The sequence below is a fragment of the Ambystoma mexicanum genome, chromosome 8 (genome assembly GCF_040938575.1).
Source record: "Ambystoma mexicanum isolate Mex_15411 chromosome 8, UKY_AmexF1_1, whole genome shotgun sequence".
Taxonomy (NCBI): domain Eukaryota; kingdom Metazoa; phylum Chordata; class Amphibia; order Caudata; family Ambystomatidae; genus Ambystoma; species Ambystoma mexicanum.
The window spans coordinates 1,505,186,801-1,505,212,277 of record NC_090929.1 but is presented as its reverse complement, the minus strand read 5'-3'; the positions used below and the strand labels follow the sequence as shown (position 1 = coordinate 1,505,212,277).

General features: G+C 45.2%; 1 long non-coding RNA gene across 1 annotated transcript in view; it reads left to right on the top strand.

Annotated features, from left to right (window-relative positions):
* Positions 1–25,477, top strand: part of LOC138473804 (uncharacterized) — a 160,316-nt gene that overhangs the window by 43,376 nt on the left and 91,463 nt on the right. Inside the window, exon 2 of the long non-coding RNA XR_011268927.1 lies at positions 2,875–2,940. This is a non-coding gene — a long non-coding RNA (uncharacterized lncRNA). The remainder of the gene's footprint in view (positions 1–2,874; positions 2,941–25,477) is intronic.

The window sequence follows — 25,477 nt, the reverse complement described above, 5'->3', positions numbered from 1 at the left end:
TAAAAACACCTTTGGAAATCTGGTCCTGATTGCCCTCCCTTGTCAACAATGTGATGTATTCTCTTTTTGGATATTCTAGAGTTCGAGATAAAGCAGGAGGACTAATCGCTTTTCAAAGAATTTCTGAGCTAATTAGGCTGAGGCATGTGTGAAAATAACGCATTGTTTTATGGCATCCATAAACAATTTCATTTTTTTAAATCATTTTCTAGCTATGTAGGTTACACAACATATAAAAAGTAAACTGAGTATTGGTAGATGAATAGTTGTTTTCAGCTGGTAATTTTTGTACATTACCAGAGTGGGTCATGGTTCAGTGTTAAGGTATCTTTTGGCTGTTACAATGTAATGATCAAGTTCTCACCATATGGTAGAACTACGATTGCATAGCTGATTACACATCTTCACAGGAATTCTAGATGAACCCGTGGAAAAAGTTATAATCTGATACATCAGCCCCACAAAGATACATTAGGTTAATGGCTAAGCAATTAATAGAGCAAAGACCTGTATGCACGGGCAGCAATCTTCATAAATGCAGAAAAGCATTTGACTACGTTTGGAGGTCATATTTGTGGTCAATTTTGGAAGAAAGGGGTTCTGGAGCATAAACACTGCATGCCTAGATCTGACAAAGTAAAGTAAGTAAACATTTTTCCAAATGGATCACGATACTCACCAAGGCTGTCCGCTCTCATCGTTTCCATACGTAATATTGATGGTGTCATTTTGGAAGGCCAGTAAAGGTTTCTGGTGACCATTTGCTATTCTTTACGGACAGGTGACATCACTAGAATTTCAGCTCTTGTCCTTATCGGCTTGAAAATAAACAAAGTTAAGATAATGAGTGAACAAATGAAAACAAGTATTTGCAAGAATATGCCCCAGTTAAATGGCCTTACCTCCTGGGAAGAGTGCTGTTTTCTCACCATAGTCTTTTGATTGCCTGCATCATGTGCAGGGTAATGCCAAGGACCAAAGCTTTATGTACAATAGTACATTGAATGTGCCTTAAATATCTGCAAATAGAATCTAAAGAAATTATTTGGGATGGAGGGAGAACACATGTCAAGGACTGCATCTGAGCAGGTTCAAATTCTAGGAGCTCTTGGCTCCTAGAGTGCAAAACATCTTAAATCCTGTGAAATGTACCACCTGACTTAAAAGTACAAAGTCGGAAGCTTAGCACAATAGGCTGATGCCTGAATAGTTGCGAGAAAGCCACCTAAGCCTGAAATGTAAGACATCACAACCTTCCCTTTGGCAGTACTCAGGTTGTGTGAAGCAGATATGGTGAAAAGGCACAGTAAGATATGAGGGTAATGAAATACTTGGAGATATTGGTTGTCGTGACTAGATTCAGATAGTAAGAAAAGAGGAGGAGACGATTGACTGTCTCTTGTAAAGAGGCAGAGTGAGGAAACTAGTGAAGGTGGAGCACGGACTACATCGAGCTCCCAGCTGAGGTCTACTGAAGCCACTAATTATCCATTTGTAGTCACCTGGAGGCATCATAGGCTTGGGTTTATGTTGAAGTTGAAAATACATGTGAGAGATTATGACAGCTACATAACCAGGGATTAACAGAAGGGAATGCTTGAGCTGCCAAACTGAGACCTGAACATTAAGAGAGTATCCCTTTTAACGCAACTGATTACTTCTTTGTGATTCCCGTGTAGAGTATCAGTTCATGATACAGGTCCACATCATGTGCAAGGTGTATAGCATTGGCAACCATGCGTTCCCCTAACTCTTGCTTCCATTCATCAGTCTGAAGCATTGGATGGCCACTAAGTCATAGTCTAAGACATCTGAGGATGCCATACTATACCTCATATGGTTTTGGCTATACAGAGGTACTGCTGTATTCTATTTTTCAAACATTTCTTGAAAAACAATCACAGAATAAATGTGCTTTCCCTTTTTCCCAAAACATGTTTTAGAGAGTTGCAAGCACATGCATGGTTTCTCAGCAGTGCCACCAACTCTTGTAGAGCCTTGTGACCTAAAAGCTGAAGTCCCCTTCATATTGGGCACACTTACATGTGCTTTAATCCCAATTCAACATAGTTCAACTGTTCTTAAAGTCTAACCCCAGCTACTGTAAAGTATGCTTTTCCAATAGCTGCTTACCGAATGGGCAACACTGAATCGTAATTCATGATAAATGATCTTCGTGGCCTATATATAAAAACACAAAATGTGAATATTGAATGAAATATTTAAACTTCAAAATAACATGTACATTACTGTCATGAAGAAAATCACATGTAAACGCCAATTGAACATACTTCAATAAATACACAGTAGCTATCACAATGTAAAAAACAAAACATAACATGAATGGGAAACACACAAGTTAATGCACACAGCGTGGTTTTCTGTTGCCCTGAAATAGCCCTATGGATATTCTCATAGGGTTGTGTGTGTGTGTGTGTTCAAGATTACCAGATCTTTAAATTGGTTCAAATGATCCTCAATAAATCCTTTATTTAACTGAAAGAGTAAATACAACCTATTTTTCTAAAGAACTGTTAAAAATGCAATCTCTCACCTGTTAAAATTGTATTTCATCCAGAAATGTTAGAACGCTCAGTGGATTATTTGTATGCGATATCTGTCCTAAGCTTATCTGTCCTCAGCCTATCTACAAAGTAAGGCTCAGGAAACAAAACATATCCAACAAAAGTAAGTTAATTGAGTGGATGTTTTTGCAACAGATGTCTGTTGTTAATTTGTCTCCAAAGTGAGGCCTGGAAACAAATATTTTCCAAACTCTATGATTTCATGTTTCAGTAAAAATATTTCAGTACATTTGATGAGAACCGTTAGCACTATGAGTCTTTACAATATAGATGTTTTCTCACATCACAGCGCAATTCCATCAGGTTGGCAGTCAGAGGTTTCTTCCTGCAAAGGGTGTGCCCCAAGATGCAACAGGTAAGTGTCAGAGAGTCAGATCAGAGCCAGCTACAGTTACAAATGAGATCCAGCTCCGCCCACACTATCGTTTTAGGGGATCACATTGTATCCATGCCTCTTTCATGATTATGTCTAATTTGACACACCCAACCACACCACACCACACACAAGTCTGATTGTCCAAAGGTTTCTGTTTGTTGGCATAGCGAACACTATCCCCAACTTCTTTCCACATGACAGCACCTGCATTGTGACAGCCTTTTCCCCCAAAGAGCCCTATTTCTCTGGTGTTTACGCGTCTCCTTTAATTGAACATGCACACATGTTGGTCTCAAAATTCCTATAATTTTTTCTTTACACAACCATGTAATTTTCCTTTCAGTAACTTATTTTGTTGGAAAAGTACACAACAAGGCGTCCTTTTCTATAAATTGTTCTCTTAATCAGATCTCAAATATGAAAATAACTCCTGATTGATTGCCCTAACACCTGTTCCTGTGTCAATCCACCCCTTTGCCTTGTCTGTATTTTTATCAGCAACTACTTTTATAAAAACTCTGATCTTCCCGGGAAATGCCTTAAAAAGGTGGCCTTTGATGTAGTTCATGTATTCCATTTTCTGAAATTTCCCGGGGTGCTACCCTTTAGAAACCATAACTCCAGAAGCACACACCTGTACATCATTTGTTCTAAATTAGTATAATATATGTATTCATTTATTTATGGTGTTTTGTAAACAATTAAAAAAATAGCTGTTTGTTTCGTCAGGCAAATCCCTCAAACTTCCCAGCAGATAACAAATGTATGAAATCATGTGCTTCCCCGGGGATCCAGTTTGATTGTCATAGATTTTTAGATATGTTCCTGTTTCCATCAAATGTACCCGTTTCCTCTCTTGAAACAATTTAACATGATCACGGATGCATCATTACGCACCACAGTGCTAATTTCAACTTGCACATGTAATGCCTCAAATTGTGAAATTCAAGTTACATTTATGCCTACCTTTTCTTGCATATTACTGTTTCATTGCAGTCATCTCTCTCTAAAACCATCTAATCAGTAATGTGTAATTTGAAAATTTTTATTTAAATTTATTCAAGGCATTACTCTAAAGTGACTGTTCTATAAATGCCTCTTGCAGCACTGTACAACAAATAGAATATCGAGCTATTGCACTAAGGATAAGGTAAAACAATCCAACCAAATGTATCAAAGCAGCCATAATATAAGGCATGTGGTTAAAATAATTCAACAACTTCATCCATAAAAAACTCTTCTAACGATAACAATAAAAGTGATGGCAAAAACACATTAATTGTCATTTGCGAAAAATAAATGTTCTCATTTTTGCCTCAAATGAATCAAGAAGAGGCTGACCAAATAAAAACACTTAAACTATTCCAAAATAACAGAGTTGCACAACAAAACAGTTGTTTCTGAGTCTTTGTTTTATTCACTTTGGGAATTTCTATAACAAATTTGTTCCAGTTTTGTGAGGATTGATTCCAGGCCAAACGATGCAGTTTTGAGGCAAGATAAGAGGTGAGGACCTAAGCTTAAGGCCTTAAAGATTAAACAACCTAGTTTAATATAAATAATATCCTCCAACGGGAGTCAATGCAAGGTCTTTAAAATTGGTTACAGAATCAAATTTTTTAGCTCTAAAAATAAGTGTCAGAGCATCATGAGTGGAGTCAGTGGATTATTTGGCATACACATGGGTACATCATTCCTGCCATCAATGTAGGACGGAATAAAAAATTAAACTACATAATGTAATGAGTCGGGTGGAATAAAATCTAGAATCCTAGATAGAAGAGAACGTTTATAATGAGCCAAATAACCTTTGTGTGATATGTGGAATCTAATTTACAAATCTGTATTGATTAAAAAGCCCAGAGATTTAGGAGATGACAAACTTAACACAGAGTTCCGTAGAGTGAGTGAGAATAACCATGCCTTGGTTAAAAAGGTCTTATTTTTATGCCGAAGAAAGCAGAAATTAAGTTTTGAGATGGTTACATTTTAAATGGATTTTCTTATCCAATCTTCAATGGCCGATAAACAACTACTTAAATGAAGAACATCTTTTTTGGATCTAATGGCTAAATAGAGCTGTGTATCATCAACATACTGATGTATATTGATTCCAAAATGTGGCACCACATGTCTCCCAAGGGTTTCATATATAAACTGAACAATGATGAGGACACAATGCAACCTGGGCGGATACATCAACAAACTGGGAGAGGAGAAGAGAGGACTTGGCAGGGCCAATTTGAATGACCTGCTATCTATTTGAGAGAAAAGCTCTGACCAATTTAAGAACACTCCGACAACACCTATGCAAAATAGAAGGGTGCCAGCAGCATCTGATGAGCCACTGTATCAAATGCTACTGATAAAGCACTAGCAATAGGTATCCACACAATCAGAAATTAGTGGGAAATCATCCATCAATTGTACTGTAGCAGTCTCAATACTATTGGTAGCTCTAAATCTTTATTGATAAGATTTCAATACACTTGGACTATGTATAAAATCTACTAATTATAATGATACCATGTTTTAATAGAAATTTTCCCAAAAATGGTAAACTGAGCACTGAATGAAAGTCACTCAATTCAGTGGTCTCTGATTATCTTTTTTTTAGCCAGGAGATCCCTGATTTTAAATAACTGGGAAATACACCATTTATCATCGAACAAGCCATAATCTGATATAAGGATTTCAGTGCTGTTGATGACAAATATTGTACAATCCTTGCTGGTATCAAATCTTTTGTCTTAGAATGTAGATTCCAAATTTACGACTAACTTTAAAAATGTCATCAAAATTTCATACAGTAAAACTATGCCAGTTTCTGTTCTCTGGTTGATGAGTAGAATGTAAGCCTGCAACTGTGTTTATGGTTCGCAATCCATCATAGATGGCATTTATTTTGTCAATAAAGTGATACAATTTCTCACAAAGAACATAAGAGGTATCCAATTTCTAAAGGACAAATCAATTTTTTTACTGGTCTATTTCTAAAGGTTAAATTCATTTCTTTACTGTTGTAAATATAGCTTTGGGCTTTTTTTCAGCCTGGGATATTATATGTGAATAATATTTTGCTTTTGCTGTTTTAATCAGCAATCTTGTGCTTGCTCTGGCCAATTTTAAGTTTAAAAATCATCCAAGTTTTAAAAATATTTTCCATAGCTTTTTCAGTTTCCTAATTTTACACTTATTGTCATTCAAATGTTTAGTTATATCATGGGTAATTTGTTTTCTTTTAAATAACACAAGCTTGAGCAGCGAGAACAATATCTAGGGCATCGGATTTGTTTTAAATAGTTTCCCACCAATTCATCAACAGGTAAGCAAACCTCCATCTCAGGTGCTAAATACAAGGAAAGCAAACAAAATGTCTTTAAATTCAAAATTAAATGAAACTTTACTAGGCTGTGTGAATCTTGCAAAAATAATAAATGGTGCAAGGCTAGGTGGAATGACGCAGGGATGAGAGGTGGAAAGGGTGAATGAAAAAAAGGAGCTAAAATCAATCAAATTGTGTTCAGTGTTGAAGGACCAGTAGTGGCTCTAAATTGAAGATTATAACCAAACATGATTTTCAGAGCTGCCAGTACAAGATTTCAGCTTTTCCATGCTGCATCTGAGAAACCTTGAGGTTGGGATATCAGCAAACTCCTACAGCAAAAGCTCCCTAAACTGTTTGCTACTTTACCCAGCCAAGTAGCTTGCCCCGTCACAAGGGTAAACTCCCCAGTAGGTGGTCAAGTTGGATGAAGCAGAGTCTGGCACAATACACAACTAGAAAAAAAAGAACTGTTACCTCGTCGCTCCTCTGTCTTCTCTTCCTCTCCATATCTTTTTCCTCTCTCCTCTCCCCCATCCCCTTCTATATTCAACGCACTTACTCTATACGAAATGTCGTCAGACCCAGTATGATAGTAGCTTGTTTGTTCCTCCCCCTCTCTCACTTGTGTTTTCCTCCCCCTCCTCCTCCAACACTACCTGAAACGTCGTCAGGCCTAGTACGATAGTCACTTGTTTTGTTCCTCTCCTCCTCCCTCCTCCCTCCTCCCCGCACCTCTTGTCAACTCTCCCGCTCTACCAGAAATGTCGGCAGGCCTAGTACGATAGTCGCTTGTCTGCCTCATCTCCTTCCCCGCGCCCCACTCCCCTCCTTATCATTGTCATAGCTCTTGCACTATCGGAAATGTCGACAGGCCTAGTACTATAGTTAATTTCACATTCTTAATGTCTCAAGGCCTTGTAAGAATGTCATTGGGCCTCATTACAAGCCTGCCGGTCCGGAAACAACGGTCCGGACCGGCAGACTACGAGTTCGGCAGACGATGAGTTCTGCAGGCAGGTGGTGTCACTCCCGCCAGTCCTATGGGACTCCATGGGAATGGGGATTAATGGAATGGCGCCTCCGGAATTACAGGGTCACCGGGGTTGTAATGCCCCGGTGATTCTGGCAATCACAGAGGCGGTAATTCATTGCGGGTACGGCGGCAGCCTGCCGGTTTTTCCAGCACGGCTACCGCCGGACTCGTAATGAGGCCCATTGTATTTTCCATTGCTCTCTCCCTTGCCTTGAAGCGCATGTTGTATAGGCGCTATACAAATAAACGATCAAACTATGTTTTATTAGATAAAACTGCTGTTTTTATTGATGTGGTCAGCAAAAGTATCAGGCACACTGTCCTATGGAAATGAGAAGAAAGGAGTAACAAGTAAAACTGCACATGAATTAGTTTGTAGGACACAAATTCCATCACCATTTGTTCAAGCGTCCAAACTGCAGCCAGCAGCCTCTCTGAGCCTGGTTAACAAGGCATAACCCATGGGCAACAACTTTGGAAGGGGAGTTGACTGGCACCAACTTCCAGTTAACGTCCTCGGAACCGGAGACTTCTGATGCAGCACTGATGCAGAGTTACTGGGCCCGATGCCACACTCAGCTTGGTTTCATTCATTTATGTAATAGTGATCCTTTCACTCCAGCACCTAAGCTTGGTCTGGTAGTTGCGGCCTATGGCAGGATGGCACTTTGCAGTGATAGTCCTCAGCCAACTGTGGCTGAGAAGAAGACGGGAGCTCCCAGTCAGGAAATCCTTGTCAGGAGGATCTCGGACTCTATGGTTCTTACGGTAGGAATCCATCTTCTAAAAGCTAGATGCAGAAGGGCACATTGGGGCATGTAAACGCAATAGACAGGCATTTCAGAGCAGGAACTAGGCAAATCAACTGCCAGGAAGGTCTCCCATAGTGCTTCTTGGGAGAATACCATCTTATAGGTGCTCAGGTTTTGTCAGGTATGTCAGGTTTCTGGCCAGAGAGCACGGGGCAAACGCTATATCTCACTGTCTGCACTGTAGATTCAGGAAGATTCCTGAGGCAATGCTAGCATATAACAGTAAAAGGGTACATACCAAGCTATTATGAGTTGAGACAGGTATTCACAGGAACTGCAGGGGCAGGAGTTGGCGGTAAGTAAAGAGACAGAAAGAAAGCAAAGACAAGCAAATATACTGGGCAACATGAGTTGATCAGAATTGAGGGTGTACTGGAATATGATAAGGGGTCTCCAGGGAACAGGGAAAGCCCTTGGGATCAGTACCAGCAGATTACTCTTAACAACGGTCATACAGCTGTGTCATGAGATAGGCGTGCTGAAGAGACTTGTGCTCTGTGCAAGGTTAAAACTGGAGACCATATAGTGAGGCAGGTAAGACTTCAATGGACTAGGCAAAGACAACAGAAGTTCTTCCCTTATACGATCTGAACGGATACCAACCCAGCGGTCCCACTGTGAAAAGATTCAAATCTGAGGCACAACAGAAGACCAAGATGTAATACAGATAGAAAGCAGCGCTGAAAGAAATAACCAGGTACAGGAGAGGATAGAGAAACAAAGTACAAAGCAGAGACTGGAATATCAGAATACACAAGTCAAAGGATTCAGGCAAGATAGGTCGCTGCCAACACAGCGAATACGAGGGATTCAGGAAAATCAGAGTACTTAAGAACAGGCACTGTAACTATGCACTGAAGACAGGAATATTGCAGGCCAGCAACAAACAGTAAAACTACAAAAGGCTGGGAGAGAAGAGAGAAAGAGAGATAAGCAAGGCAGAAACAGAACAAGTCTGTGAAGCAGAAAGTCAGAAAAGATATCTGTAAAGAACTGAATGTCTTTAACAGCAAACAGGACACGGTTACAAAAGTCAACAGCTGGAAATCAAGGAAAGGTTCAATAACTGGCAGACTGCAAAAGCAGACTGGAAAGGGTGCTGCAAGCAGCAACAGCCAACAGGATTCAAAAGCCAAAATGAGGATTTTCAGGAAAGGTCAAAAACTGGTCAGAGGAGTACAAGCACCAAAGTGAGCTTATAAAGGCCCTCCCAGCCAACAGGGTGGAGCTGATTGCAGTCTCAGGCAGCTGTGTTCAATTAAGCCCAGCCCTGGCTTCAGTAGACAGCAGCAATGGTTTGTAATTAATGGTTCTCCCGCTCTCTGCAGCCTAGCCTACAGTAGCTGGGAACAGGTGAATGCAATCAGGGCCTCTCCAGCTCTTAGTAGTTTGCTGGTTTAACCCAAAACACGTAATGAAACATGAAATTGAAATTAGATTGGTCCAAAACTGCAGTGGTAAAACAAGTTTTAACTTTGCAAGTATACCATAAACAGAGTCTCTGAATGTGCACATGTAGCAGTGCTGGCTGGCAGGTGGGTAGGATCGTGACAGGTTTCCCTAAATGGGAACAGGAATTGGAGCCAATGGAAAGGTTTCGTTTAGTTCTGAGTGCTCTGTAGCAGAAGTGAATCCATGAACCTTTGGATTTAGCCAAGAACACCTTAACATGTATTATGAAGGGAAAATTAGATTGAAACGACATTCATTTGGGTATATCTGCATTCATTGTTTTGGGTAACAATATATTTCACTTCACGTGCTGCACTTCATGTAAATGTCCCAGATCTAAACGATGGCAATGACATTGGGTCTCATTACAACTTTGCTGGTGTGGAATGAATGTGCCGGTATTACCATATACTGGCACGTTTCCGCACCAGCAAAGTACAAGTTTGCCAGTGGGGTGGAGGAATTACCTCCAGCTACGAGCTGGAGGTAATTCTGCCACCCTACCGGCAAATATAGCTGGTATAACCGGCAAATGCCCCCATGGAGTCCAACGGGACTCAGTGGAATAAGGATTTACCACCAACACAGGCACTCCTAATCTGGAGGTAATACCACCGGACTGAGTTCCGGTATCAGTATTTCCATTTGCCGGTATTCTGGCAGATTTATCGTCAGGATACTGGGAAACTTGTAATGAGGCCCAGATGGTAATTCTGCCAAATATTGGTGGAATTACCATTTCCGCTGGGTCTTTCATTGCTAAATCCGCCTGCGGAATTACTAACGGTGAAATTATCACTAGCAGAATTACCCCCATTGAAATATCGTCATTGCAGGAAAAGGAAGTAGTGTGGTGGTCATGTTTAAAACTGAATTCATTGAAAATCAACCTGTAGGAGTGACATCCATCCGCAGAGTTAAGCAAAATGATGTCTGCAGGGAGAAGGCCAAGTCCAAAGCCCCAGATTTGTGGGTGCGAAAGCCCAAATTCAGCGACCAAGAGCTGACAGTACTAGCGGAGCAGGTGGTGGACCATTCTGATTAACTCTACGGGGCCCAACAAAAGAAGACCACCCAGCAGCACAAGAATGCCATCTGGGGCAGACATTAGGGACAAGGTGGTGGCTGTAGGCCATATCCCACGTGATGCAGAGGACATGACGAAGAGGTGGAACGATCTCAAGTCTAGAGTCTGCAGCCTAATCTCAAACCACCGCAGGGAGACGGCTGCCACATGTGGCGGAACAGTAGACCATGTACAGCTGACCCCATGGGAGGAGATGGTCAGCGGCATCAGCCACATGGTGGGCCTGGAGGGTGTGGGCTCGGCTGAGGTCAGAGCCAGCAGCTATAAGAACCTGTTAAGTACGTGAGTGAATGATGTGCCCATTGCAGAACAACCCCGTTAGCATGTACACATACACAAACTGGCATGCATCCAGGTGACGGCAACCCCGGTAATGCATGACCCATCCATGTGACACTGCAGGCCATAACATGAGTCATTGAAGACGTGATCCCCCTTACATTCCAACCAAGCAGGATGAACTGGAAGCAACAAGGACTGACACACAGCCGCATTGCACATCACAACCACCCGTTGCCTGCTCACTAGTCACCCATGCACATACACCACAGAAGCATGGTACCAAACATGTAGCGCATGTCAAGTAAACAACACCGCTGGACGTGTTTCAAAAGCTAACAAGCACTGCAACTGACCAGTAGCTGCAAAGCCCCCATGGAGACAATGTTCAACCTCATGTTGTTATGACTCCACCACAACTAGCAGGGCACCCCTCAGCCGACAGTTCTACAGGATATGCAAGCAATATCTGTCCTGCACTACATACGCACAAGCGATCCTGTAGGTCAATGATAAACATGACTGCACGGTCTATGCAAGGCACGGCCCCCACACTGACCATATGCACACACATCAATCAATGCAGTCAACTGCCATGCTGTCAGTCACCTGAAGTATGCCCCCCTGGAGGCCTAGCACCCTGTGACCACACAGTACACGCAACGCTACATGACAACTCACCAAACACATTTCCCTCAAGGTATTGACGCACACTTTCATGACTCCCAACAGATATACAAGACACACAGGAACCCTCTGAAGGTGCCAGTACCTAGGCCACACCAGCACCAACAAGCACCACAAAGGCCACAGGCCATGGCTCGGCCAGGAGTGGGAGTGTACCCCCCCAAGAAAATAAATCAAAGGCGACAACGCCGTTCATCTCCGTGGCCACTTGCACACCGGCCACAATTGCCTTTACAGAGTCTGCAGCTCCACCCACAACAGGGGCACCCCCACCACTGCTGGGGACACAGGAGTACCACACACCAGCCTGGGTGTTGACGACAGTAAGCCATGTGCCCAGCCCACTCCACCCACTGACACTGTGCAATCAGACTCTTCCTCTTCCACCTCCAGTCACCAACATTCACCTGTGAGACAATTCTCACTTGAATCCTCATGCCTGCTCAGCCTCTCGCCCATGCAGTCCTCCCCTCCCCCTTGCCATCTCACTGTGCCCTCCACTTCCAGCAATCTGACAAATCGGGTGACCAAGCACAGCAGGCAGGCCGTGCATCCCACAATGTGGGTCTGGGCACATGACCATCTCCTCAGCCAGTGCAGGGCCCCACATGGCAGGCCATTTTGGAGCGGCTGGAAAGAATAGAGGAACAGCAGGCTGAAATGCATGCCATTGCACAGGAACCATTGGGCCATTCACAGGCCATGCATGATTTGATCCAGAGGGCCTCCAGGCAGGTTGCCAGATCCATTGATCAGCTGTGCCGGAGTACGGTGCATACCAATGCAAGCTACAGCCTCATCAACCAGAGGGTGAGTGTGCTGGCTGTAGAGATCTTGGCCTCATATGAGGCCATGGCCAGGGGAACCAATATGACCATGGAATACCTCCTGGGCAGTCAGCCAGTCAGTTCGGTGTCCGCTACCCCTACTGAGTGGTCGTTGACCAGCATGCCGCCACACGCTCCCATTGCTGCATGTCCTGTGCTCCCCTGCGTGTGCAAAAAGGGAACAAAAGGAAGCCCTGTTGGCCAGGACATGGGACAGACTGAGGGTCTGGGTTGGCTGATGAAGTTGGGGATCAGGGTGTGGGTTGGGTCATGGGGTTGGGGATCAGGGTGTGGGGTGGGTGATGGAGTTGGGGATCAGGGGGTGGGGTGTGTGATGGAGTTGGAGATCAGGGTTTGTTAATATGAAAATAAATCACTGTTGAGTCTCGTTAATGTGTACAGTGGTTCTTCTATGGTGGTGATACATGTGCATTCAGTGAATCATCAGTGACGTCAAAGGTGCACATGTGCTAAGTCATTCGTCCTTCCCTCACCTCCCCACGTATGTCCTGAGATGCTCTGTAATGACCTACAACATCATCCTCATCAGAGCCAGGGAGAAAGGTCCTCATCTGGAGGAATGTGTATGTTCGTTCGTATGCACATGTTGTGCAACATAGCACATTGGACTATGATTTTACCCACTTTCTCAGGGCTCTACATGAGCGCACCACCTGTGTGGTTGAGGCAGCTGAATCTAGCCTTCAGCAATCTGAAGGTGCACTCAATGCATGTCCTGGTCCTCCTGTGAGCCTCATTATAGTCAGTCTCCTGTGGGGTACCAGGGTTCTTCACAGGTATCATCAGCTAGGGTAACTGAGGATAGCCTGAGTCACCTGCAAGAAATTGAATGTACAGTGTTACACATGGTGGCTTGTGTGTCGTGGTATTTGGGCCTATTGTGCTGTTGGCCTATGTGCACTCATCTGTGCATGCGGATGATGCACCTTGCATCAATTGTGGTGTATGGGCATTGGTCTAATGAGGGCACTTTCAGTCATTCACAGTGTATGCAACATCATTCATCATGTATTTGTCTATGCGCTAACGTCACCCATGTAGTTGACAGTATGGAGATGGTGGTCAGCCCTCTACCGCCATATGACCATGCATTGGCAGGGAATGGCTTTTGACAGGTGCCTTGCTTGGTGTCCCCAATTGTGTTCTGCTTCCTTGCATGCCAGGATGTCCTGTGGAGTCATCTGAGTTCAGTATGTGTACTGGGGTAAGTCAGTCATGGCTCATCGCCTGTTCATTGCTTTATTGGTGATGCATCATGGGACTTGTAGTTGGGTCACATTACTTCTCCTGCTGTTCTACATGTGTGTCACAGTGCTATGTCTTTGTCAGACTGACTACTACTACTTACTCACAAGTCAGGTAAGCGGTCCTCTGTGTATGTCCAGGTACGCTGTTAGGGTGCTGTTCCTCAGTATCATGGCATCATGCGTGGAACAAGGGTATCGCGCGCAGCAGTGGCTGTTTGTGAGGTCGACATCACATGTCATTTGGACAATCATGGACTGGAACTAACACCTGTTGTGGTATGCCTGCTCCATTGCCTAGGGGGGCACTAATGCCGCATGTGTGAAATCCACTCCTGCTATGCTGTTGGGGAATGGGCAATGGTGTAGAAATGTGCCTTTGTTGTGTGCAACTGCACCTGGGTAGTGGGCATGGAGATGTGCTGATGGGCATGCCTCATGAGCACATCCAGGACTTGTTCCAGCACTTTTGAGAAAGTTGACTGGGACATGCCATGCAGCATCCCAACAGTGTGCTGGAATCTGCCCATAGCACAGAAGTGTAGGACGGGCACAAGCTTTACCTGGGGGGAGGTGTGGCAGTTCTGATTGCAGTGGCGCTCTGGAGATCAGTCTGGATCAGGGTGAGCAGGTCTGTGATGGTGGGATGGTCTAAACGATAGAGTGCCACTAATTGGTTGTTCATCAGTGTCAAGGGGGCTGGGCGGACATGTGGCCTGGGTGCCCTCCGCAGCACACGTCTCCTGCACCTCTGTGGTGCCTGTCATTTGTCTTGCATGCTGCTGTAGCTGGATGAATAGTAGTAGGTTGTGGATCCCATAATCAATGTCCAATTGTTGCTGCATGTTGCTTGGATGTGTGTTTGGGGAAGGGGTGGGCCTTATATACTCCTCCTGAGTAGATCCTGGTGCACCTGTACCTTGATTTCCATCACCTGTATGCATTTACCTCCACCTTTTAGGCTGGAGGTTACTGCACTGTTTTCAGCTGAATTGCTGCAACTTGTTGGCAGTCATTCAGCTGTTTTCCCACTTGTAATGCTGCAGAAATACAATTGTGTATTTCAGGTGAAAATTCTGCTGATGGAATTAGCCTCAGCGCTAATCTTGGAGCTATTACCACCAGGGGTAATTCCGCCAGTGGTAATTCCACCCGGAAAATTAGCACCAATTAGTACCATTTTTCTGGTAGGCATAATTTGATGAAGTGGTAAGAACGGCGATAATTCAGTTACTGCTATTTTTATCACTTACTGCTTTATTTGTAATGACCCCCATTGACTACTCTCTTCTATTTATTTCACTTATGACCAGTTTATTATTCTTGCAAAAAAAACAGTACTATACAAATCTTGTCACACCTCTTTCTCCCTATATTAGTCACCTTCATGGTTTTGTAAATCAACTATTGTCTCTCTCTACCCCATATGCTTCTTTGCCTTCTTCTCTGTCTGCTTTTGACTTTGCTACTTTTTCACTTCAAAGATTGTGGTTGTCCATTCTTCTTTTTCTTCTCCTCCACCCTTATATCTCTTCTATAAAACATGTCTCACAGATCTCTTTCTCTGGGCCTCATTACGAGTATGGAGGTAATTGAAAAAATGAAGGCGGAATGGCATTACCGGCATCGTTAACGGGTCCGGGCCATTATCATCCTACAACCCGCAAATACCGCCACCGCCCATACCTTGCTCCTTCTTACCGGCATGCGCACATACACGCGCCCCCTCACGGTGCCAATACTGGGATGCCGCTAACAGGAAGACATCACAAGTTACGCGGGAATGCACTTACCAGCATCCCGATGGCGGTAATTAGGGCCTGCACGATGGCGGCAATACAGGCATCGCGGACCACCCGCAAATAGCAACCTGCAGTGCAGGCAACTGCCACAGGTGCACACAATCACCACAGGTGGAGTCAATGGAGCCTGTCCCAGTACAAAAGGAGTACACCCACACACCACACCCCTTCCTACACCAAAATGATCCCACTAGCTGTTGCAATCATGGGGCTGGAGGACATGCCTGTACTGCTACAACAACAGCAACAACAACAACAACTACAGCTACAACAACAGGCAGCACAGAGGAGACGCAGGAGGAGAAGGAGGGTGAGACAGGCCCAGCAAGTTCCACCAGTGCAGCCAGTGGTACCACGTAGGCAGCCACCAATCCCTCGCATCAGACCCAGTCCATTCAATCTGACCCCTGAGCAGATCCTGTACCGGTTGGACCTGGACACCATCACCACCATAGTGGACACGATACACTACGACATTGTCAGCCTGATAGAAATCCGTACTGCCATCCCCCCTCTACTAAAGGTGGTGTCTGTGCTCCACTTCCTGGCCACAGGCACCTACCAGCACACAGTGGGCCAGCTGCATGGCATATCACAGCCATTCTTGTCCCGCATGCTGACCCAAGTGCTTGATGCCCTCCTGAAGCATGCAAGCATCCACATTCACCTACCACGGACTGGCCAGTAGCTCACTGACACCAAAGTAGGCTTCCATGCACTGGCAGGCATGCCCAATTGCATTGGTGCCCTCGACTGCACCCATGTAGAATTGGTGGCCCCTCATGCCAATGAGGTGGTGTACCGCAATCGCAAGTAATACCACTCCATCAATGTGCAGATGGTATGTGACTCCAGCAAGATCATCACACATTGTTGCGCCCGATATCCCGGATCTACACATGATGCCATGGTTCTGCGTAACTCCATGCTACCCCGCTACATGGAGCTACATGGAGCGACATGCTGGACAACGTGCCTGGCTGCTTGGTGAGTTGCCTGACTGGCCCATGGCAGTGCATCGGGGTTGTGAGGTGGGGGGGGATGCATACTCCAATACTCTACCTGGGTGGGATTGGGGGGGTGCATACTCCACCTGGGTGGGAATGGGTGGTGAGTGGACAATGCACTCAGAGCTAAACACTGTTGACCTGAACATCCCAACCCGAACATGACACATCAATGCCATACATAACAGCAATGCCGTACATCAATGACAACATGCAAGACGCACAAGCAGGCCACCATGGGTATGTCAAGCGATGCATGACTAAACATGATTACAAGTGTGCCAATGTCGCTAGTGTGATAAGGTGCAGAGTAGCATACACTGCAATAATGGGTGGCAAGACATCGTTCCGCATCCACAGTACATCCGCATCTGCATGCAAGTGAACACCTGCATCATCTGTACAACGCAATCCACGCTAGCAGACCATATTGCAGTACACAATGCATCAAATTAATCTGTGTGCATACATACAGGGACATGTGCATGTCAACACCAAATAGCTGCGGCCATGGCTGTGAATCCTAAAGGTGTCAGCTCAAATTCACTCACACATACCTCTTTGTGCTCTCATGCAGGTGATGGAGGCTATCCCTTCAAGCCGTGGCTACTTACCCCTGTGCGGAACCCGCGTAATAGGCAAGAAGAGGAGTACAATCGAGTTCATACCCGTATCCGTGTCGTGATTAAGCAGACCTTTGGCCTGTTGAAGGCACGGTTCCGCTGCCTAAGCAGGTCTGGTGGAGCACTCCTACATGGCCCTGAGAAGGTGGCAAAGATCACCATGGTCTGTGTCATGCTGCACAAAATGTGCATCCGGAGAAATGTACCACTGCCACCTGACATTGACATGCATGCACCGGGTGAGGATGATGAGGATGATGATGGAGGAGAAGCAGCAACCCTGCCTGTTCGTGATGCACATGATGGCCGTGCTGTAAGCCAATCACTGATTGACGATTACTTTTGAACCACAGGGACGTTGATGGTTATGTGTCAGTGATACACTGAGCACTGGGACCGTGTGGACATGGACACAGGGTGTGTGGTGAGTTGGGCACTGTGCGCTGTCATGAATTGAATGGACACACACGAAATGAACAATGTCCAGGCATTAAATGAGTTTGAACACAACGGGTGTATTAAGAAAAATTACAAAATAGTGCTTCCTCCCTCCACCACTCACATGCCCTCCCCCTCCCCATAAAAAACCCAAACACCCCATACCACCCCAAACACCCCATACCCCCAATAAACACCCCCTTTATCCCCTCTACACCACCTCCCCCCTCACCCATTGTCATCCCACACTATTTCCGGTTTTTTTTGTGTCCGGGGGCAGCATTTCTGTCTGCCTTGCACTGCGCCTCGTCATCCGCACAGGGCTGGAGGAAGCGGAGCTTGCAGGTGTGGACGATGGGGTGGATGCAGATGGGATTTGCACCGCCGGTGCAGGTTGTTGGCGCCGCATGTGTTGAAGCATGCTGGTTAGGACCTGTGTGACGGCCCCCAAACTGTCACGGATCATGATTGCACTAGAATTTATGGCTGCAATGATCCCAGCATTGGCCTCACAGATCTCTCGGCGTGTATCCTTGCCGTCAGCCACATATTGGCGCACCAGCTCGATCATCGAGGCCTGCCGGGCCTCTACCCTTGACAGGCGTGCCTCCATGTCAGTGGGGGCTGTGGAGGTAAAGGGTGTTGCGGCTGGGTGGGCCATTGCAGGGCTGGTCTCTGGGGTGGTTGTGAGATCTGGACTGTGCAGTTGAACTGCAGAATCCAGCATGGGGCTGGACAGTGTGCCCTGAGTGGTGTGTTGGGGGGTAGACGGGGGGCTTGGGGTGTGGGGACATTCCACATGGATTGTGCCATCAAGGTCCACGTACTCCTCCACTTCCACATCCACATCACTGAGCGGGGCTGTGGCTGCTGCCTCACCCACTGAACTTGAGGCAGCGGACTGGGTGCCATCAGCCTCTCCTTCTGCTGTTGTTGGCAGCTCAGTAGTCGCAGTGTCGTCCGCTGCTATGATTTCCTCATGAGCCTGCCTGGCCTGTGCACGTGCCCTGGGTTGTACTGTGGGCCGCGATGTTGCCCCGGAGGTGGAATGGCCAGTGCCCTGTGGTCTGGCCCTAGATGTAGATGGCCTTGAGGCAGGGTCCTGACTTTCACCTTCTGCATCAGTTCCTGTGGGGGAAGAAGAGATGCAGGGCATCAGTGATGGTGTTACATGCAAGATGGATGAGTTGGTGCTGTGCAGTATTTCATTTCTCATGCATTGCAATCTTATAGGTGTGTCACACAGGGTAGTTTCAAGGGGGGGGGGCATATTGGCATAAGCCGTGGCGTCTCCAGGTGGCATGCCATTGTATTGAGGTTTGTGTGATATATGACATGAAAATGGTCCCTGTGTGCTGGGTGTCTGTTGGTAATGGGATTGGCACACAGCATGCATTTCATTGTGGCAGGGTTTGGGCCTCCATCTGAACATGGATCTGTATATGTGAGTATGATGGGCCATGCATTGGCTTGGCTCACTTTCACATCAGTTGTACTACGTCCTGGTTTGGCCTACTGGGGTTTGCAGGGTCACTCACCTCCACCTCCCGGTGTCGTGGCACCCGTCTCCATTTCGCCAAAGCCCTCTATGGACTCCATTTGGATGGTCGTGCTGCAGGTTTCTTCCCAGCGCATAAGTTTCACTGGTGGCTATGGCCTCCCTGCGATTGCTGGACAGGATGTTCCGGACCCTGAGACGAAGGTCGTCCCATCTTTTTTTACAGTCTTTGACTGTGCGGGGGGTGGTGCCAACCACTGACACCTTGCGTGAAACCTCCTCGCAGATTTCCTTCTTCCTCAGCTGAACCTCCCTTTTGAGGTTATTTGCAAAACCTCATCTGCATGGGCTGCAAGGGTGTCAGCCAGCATGTTTAGCTCCTCATCGGAGAAGCGCTTCTTGCGCAGGCGGGGGGTAGTTTTGCAGGTAGCCTTCGACATGCTGGATGCTATTTTATTTATTTAAATTTGTATAGCGCGCAAGCAGCCCAGGGGCATTGAGGCGCTGTTACTTGCATGAGCTTAGTTACAGGCATGGTATCAGTAAGAGGCATATTACAGATAGGAACAAGCAAGGTTATCATTACAGCTTATGCGGTTGGTCAATACAACTTAAGCAGTGGGTCCTATGGTTGGTATTCATGCTGCTGCGAGGGACCTTATGAGAAGAGGGTGGTTTTCAATGCTTTGCGGAAGGCTAGGAGGGAGGGCTCACTGCGGATGGTGGGAGGTAGGGCATTCCAGTGAGTGGGTGCGAGATAGGGGAAGCTGGATCCACCTACTCTGGATCTTTTTACTAGTGGCACAGAGAGCATGTTGGTGTAGGGTGATCTTGTTGGTCTTGTAGAGGCAACGGAGTGGATTCTTTGTGAGAGGTAGTTGGGGGCAGTGAGATGGATGCATTTGTGTGTCAGTGTGAGCGCTGGCATCGTCCATTTGGTTTTTCAGGTCAAGTAGGGCGGTTTCAGTCCCATGTCTAGGGCGGAAGCCAGATTGGCGGAGTCCCAGGAGTTTGTTTGCTTCGATGAAGTGCTGAACCTGCAGATAGGCTGCTTTGTCGAGTATTTTGAGGAGGAAAGGGACAGTGGTGATGGGTCTATAGTTGTTGGGGGAGGTGGGATCGAGAGTTGGTTTTTTTAAGAGGGGGCGGACCCATGCTTCCTTGAGGGAGGTGGGGACTTTCCCTGTTGCGAAGGAGGCATTAACAAATGCTGTCAGGAAGGGAGCAAGCGCTTCAGTGCAGTCCTTGATGAGAGTGGCTGGGCAGGCATCACCTTTACAGTTGGATGCTTTGATGTTCTTCATTATGTTAATGATGTCCTTTTCCTGTATGGATTTGAAGGAGAAGGGTTGGGGAGAGTCTTGGGCTGGTGGTGGGACAGGGATATGAGTATGCTATGGCCCTGCTCTCTCTTCTGTGGCACTGCTGGATTGAGAGGATTGCAATGGATTGGGTTTTTAAAGATGGCCGCCGGCACATTTCCCGTTCCGACGCAATGACATCACCGGTATTAGCATGTTGTCATTACCGAGTCGTTATTAAGGGGTTGCTCCTTGGCGGAGGCGGTATCGGCGGGTCCCGTGATGGCGCTATTGGGGGGGGGGGTTGTAGGGTCTTTAGCGGCATGGCGGTGTAGCCATCACCGGCATGGGGGTTCGTGCGTGCTCACTCACTCGTAATCAGCCGCTATTAGCGGCGTCAAGGGTGCATGGACGCGCTAATACCTCCATGCCGGTAATGACTCCGTTTTTAGCGGGCATCTCGTAATGAAGCCCTCTGTCTTTTTCTTATTTTTCACTTTTGCCAGATGCTACTATTGCCATGTTTTTGCAACATGTCCATCCTACTGCGGCTCCAACTGATCTTCTTGCTTCTGCTCTTATTCCAGCTTTTTATCCTCATTTGATCCCAGATCTTATTTTTCTCTCTAATCCTTCTCTTTCCTCCGGCATTTTCTCCTTTATTTATAAACATTGTGACAGGGCGACCAGAAAGAGCCACGATGACAGTCCAGACAAGTTCCAAGGGTGTTTATTTCAACATCTTAACAGACAGGATGGCTGTATTTTCTGGGACAAGGTATTTAGGGCCTAGAGGGTCCCTGGATTTTGTCACTAGGGTCCTCCCTCCCTCTCTGGCTCCTGCCGGTTTACCCCCTCCCGAGCCCAGGTGTCCCTAACGGGAATGTTAGTATCTCGCCAACGGTGACCCCTATCTGTCTGATGTTTCTGACTAAGGCAGATGGTGTTTACCCTAATGCGTTGACTAACTAACTCCCTAGGGGTGCATACCGATAAGGTAGAAATGCTGGTGAGTGCGCGCTGGCTCTCAAAATAATTTCAATATAATCATGTTGTTGTCCTGGCCCGCAGCGTCACCAAAGCCTGGAAGCCCTATCCATGTCTTCCATAAAGAAATAAGCAAATTGGTGTTGGAATGGTGAGTCACGCAGGGCAAACAGAATAGTTATTGTCCCATGGAAAGTTATGCTAGCCAATGATTAGTGAATAGGTTAATCCAATGAAAGCTCAGTTTTCTCAATTGCATAGTTTATTCAAAAAACATGTGGTAGTTGACTACTTGCAGCCGACACGTATTTCAACCATAGGTCGTTCTCAAGTCTACAATTCCAAACACACATTATTTGTTGTAGATTCCACCATCACAAATAAAATGTGCCATGTAGTATAGGTGTCAGACACAGATACATGTCAATGCACAAAGCAAATCTTTGGTACATACCGTATGTGTTTATAATCAGCAGGGTTGGTGAAGAAAAAGAAAAAGAAAAAAACACAGGACAGATAAAAATGCCATTGGAACAATGTAACACAACTTCAATGTAATTTGCATCTGTCCTGTGTTTTTCTGTTTCTTGTTTTTCTTCACTCACCCTTCTGATTATAAACACATATGTTATGTACCAACGATTTCCTTTGTTTGTTTGTTTTTTTATGACAAAAGTACTGCACCAAGGAAGATGAGGAATGAGGTTAGAAGGATTACCCTGCCCTGTCCCTGTAATGAGGCCAGGCAGAGTCAGGTACTTAACTCTAACAATGTACATCTGGAAATTATTAGCACTCCCTCTGAAGATAAGAGGAGACGCACAAAGGCACACTTTGAGCGGGGCTAGGTACGAGAAGGAACAGCTCTTCCGAGGCTGATGTGAACCAGGCGGAGGAAGGTGGAAGGCCAACGGGCTGATCGACAGTTGAGAGGGGATCAAGAGAAAGCCATGCAAGATGTCCATGCTTTCGGGAGGCTATGAGCATTCGAAAAGCAAAGCCGAGCAAGCAGAGTAAAGAAACCTGTGAGTTGCCAGAAAGTGGCACGCGACCCTCCCGGGTGAACGCAGAGTTTGGGAGGAGTAGAAGAGGCATTGGTAACAGTGTTCAGCTGCAGGAAAGAAATGAAAGAAATCCAATTAACATAAACGGTGAGTTATCGAAGGAAACAAAAGCCTGATTGACGTTAAAGGGAAAGTGACTGTAATTTGAAAGTTGAAGATTCCGCGTGTGCCGATAAAAATGAAGGAAGAGAACAATTGTTAAAAGACAAGGATATAAAGTAGCAGAGTGGTCCTGTGAGATGAAGTCGCACATTCGAAAGTCTCTGTGAAATGTTTTTGGAATTTGAAAGATATTGCAAGCAGAGATCAAAGGAAACCTCAATAAGAAAAGAAGGTTGAATAAGAGGAAAGTGACATTTGTGAACTGTACTGTAAAATATGCCAAGAGGGCAAAAGTAAAATATAAGAACTTTGGAGAAAGGCCAAGAAGGCAAGTGAAAGAAAATAAGAACTACAAGTACCAAGAGGAGGGTCTGTGTACATTTCTTGCAGTCTCAAACGTCTTCGACAGAGAAACGATATATGAGATAAAACGTGGAGAAGGGAACCCTCAAGAAGGAGAGACAGGCTTGAGCACAACAGAGGGAAGCCTGTGTAGAACTGTGAGAAATTGTGTGATAAAGTGAAACAAAACAGACTCGAGCCTGGCGGAGGGAAGCCTGTGCAGAACTGTGAGAAATTGAGAATATATGAACTGAGTATTGATGGCAAGGCAGGCAAAGCCTGAAGAAGTGATTGAACTACCAGAAGTTGAAAGCCTAAGATTGAACTGTTGAATTGTACCAGTAAGCCAAAGTGTGCAAGACTGACAGAATTGTGCCACCCACCCATCCTTTGTTTTTTGAGAGACTCTCTAGACCCTGTGGGGTTGAACCTGGGGAAAGGAGTTGGTGCTGAAGCCATTCTGGCATTTCCGTTTCAGACACTATTTTCATTTTGTATTCCCTAAACACATTTGTTATTCTAAAAAGGAGAGCAAGGTTAGGTTATCTTAGTATAAGCCTTTTTATGTTGACCATACTGACTTGGACGTATTTGTTATTGTTCAATGGTCGACATTAGATTTAGAGTTAGGGCCACTTAGGAATTCTACCGTCCCAATCAAAAGTATAAATAAAGGTTTTCAAAACTTGTATACATTGTATCTGTGTCTACTATTGATACCATGCCTTTCTCGTATATGGTTCCAGAGTGAGATGTGACTCCATTGAAACAAATTGGGGAACCCTAAAGTTTCAGAAACTAAGTGGTAGAACCTGAAACCCAACAGTGAGAAATTGTGTGATAAAGTGAAACAAATCAGGCTCGAGTCCGACAGAGGGAAGCCTGTGCAGAACTGTGAGAAATTGAGAATATATGAACTGAGTATTGATGGCAAGGCGGGCGAAGCCTGAAGAAGTGATTGAACTACCAGAAGTTGAAAGCCTATGGTTGAACTGATAAATTGTACCAGTAAGCCAAAGTGTGCAAGACTGACAGAATTGTGCCATCCACCCATAGTTTGCTTTTGAGAGACTCTCTAGACCCCGTGGGGTTGGACCTGGGGAAGGGAGTTGGTGCTGAAGCCATTCTGAAATTTCCTTTTGAGACACTATTTTCATTTTGTATTCCCTTAACACATTTGTTATTCTAAGAAGGAGGGCAATGTTAGGTTTTCTTAGTATAGGCCTTTTTATTTTGACCAGACTGACTTGGACATATTTGTTATTGTGTAATGGTCGTGATTACTCCTATTTTAGTTAGTGCCAGTTAGGAATTATACTGTCCCAATCAAAAATATAAATAAAGGTTTTGGAAACTTGTATCCATTGCGTCTGTGTCTACTATTGATACCATGCCTTCCTCGCACAGGGGAGGGCAGGCAATTTGTCAGCAATGGATTTACAAGCAACTACGGGAGGAAACAATGGGGATCAGATCACCTAGTATCAGACAAGGTTGGGAGTGGAGCGTGTGTGGGCCTTGGTGTTAGGGAGGAGCCATTCCTTGAAGAGGAGGGTCTTGAGCTCCTTCCTGAACTGTAGAAGCAAGGCGGAGAGTCTGATAATGATGGAGAGGAGGCTCCAGAGTCATGGGGCATATACAGAGAAGTCCTGTCTTCTAAGTTCTTTCCTTCCTGCACCAGCAGAGTTCAAGTCTGCACATGTCCTTACTTCTGGTGGATCATGGGACTCCAAAGATGCTGCGTTTCTCATTGAAGTAGCTTGGGGACTTAGTGGTGACGCCTTATAGATGATGCAGCAGGATTTAAAGCTGATACAGGTTTACAGTGAGAACCAGTGGCATTCGATGAGGGTGGGGGTGATGTGATTGAATTTGCAGAGTTCTTTGATGAGTCGTGCTGCAGCATGCAGGACATGTGCCAGGGTAGTCGCCGGAAGGCCTTGCAAAAGGGCATTGCCACCATCCATGCATTGATAATGTGCATTGGATATTTCAAATCTTTTTGATGTCTGACAGGAGAGCTTTAAAGAATTTGAGTTGTACAATTTCTTTTTGCCATTATGCCATTATGAATTCACCATACGGTATGCACCATTTGAAACAGTGGGCTCCCAACATTTGTTGACATATTCGGAAATGATTCAGAGTGTGGACAGAAAAGTATCATTAACACGTGTGTATGAAGAACCAAAAAACCATAGGGGGGAGATTCCTGAAGGTAGCATTCCTTCCTATGTGTGTAGTTCCTGAGGAGATATATAATCTTCTTGAACTAAAGTTGTATATCAAAAAATATATATAAATGAAACATTTCAATGATCATTAAGTTGTGCTCCCTCAAACTGACTGTTTTCATGGATAGCTAATGATTTGCCACTTTTATTGCTGTGTCATGTGCTAAACTGGTGTCTAATGACACCACATCTAGGGTTGCCAACATGTAATTTGCTTCCCTTGGTATTCCTGGTATTTCAGTAAGAAAGTCTGTTGTATCTCTTATATATAAGGAAAGAGAGCTGACAAATGAAATAAAATGTATGTACAAATGTACATGTATTTTCTAACAGGAACCCTATAGAAAA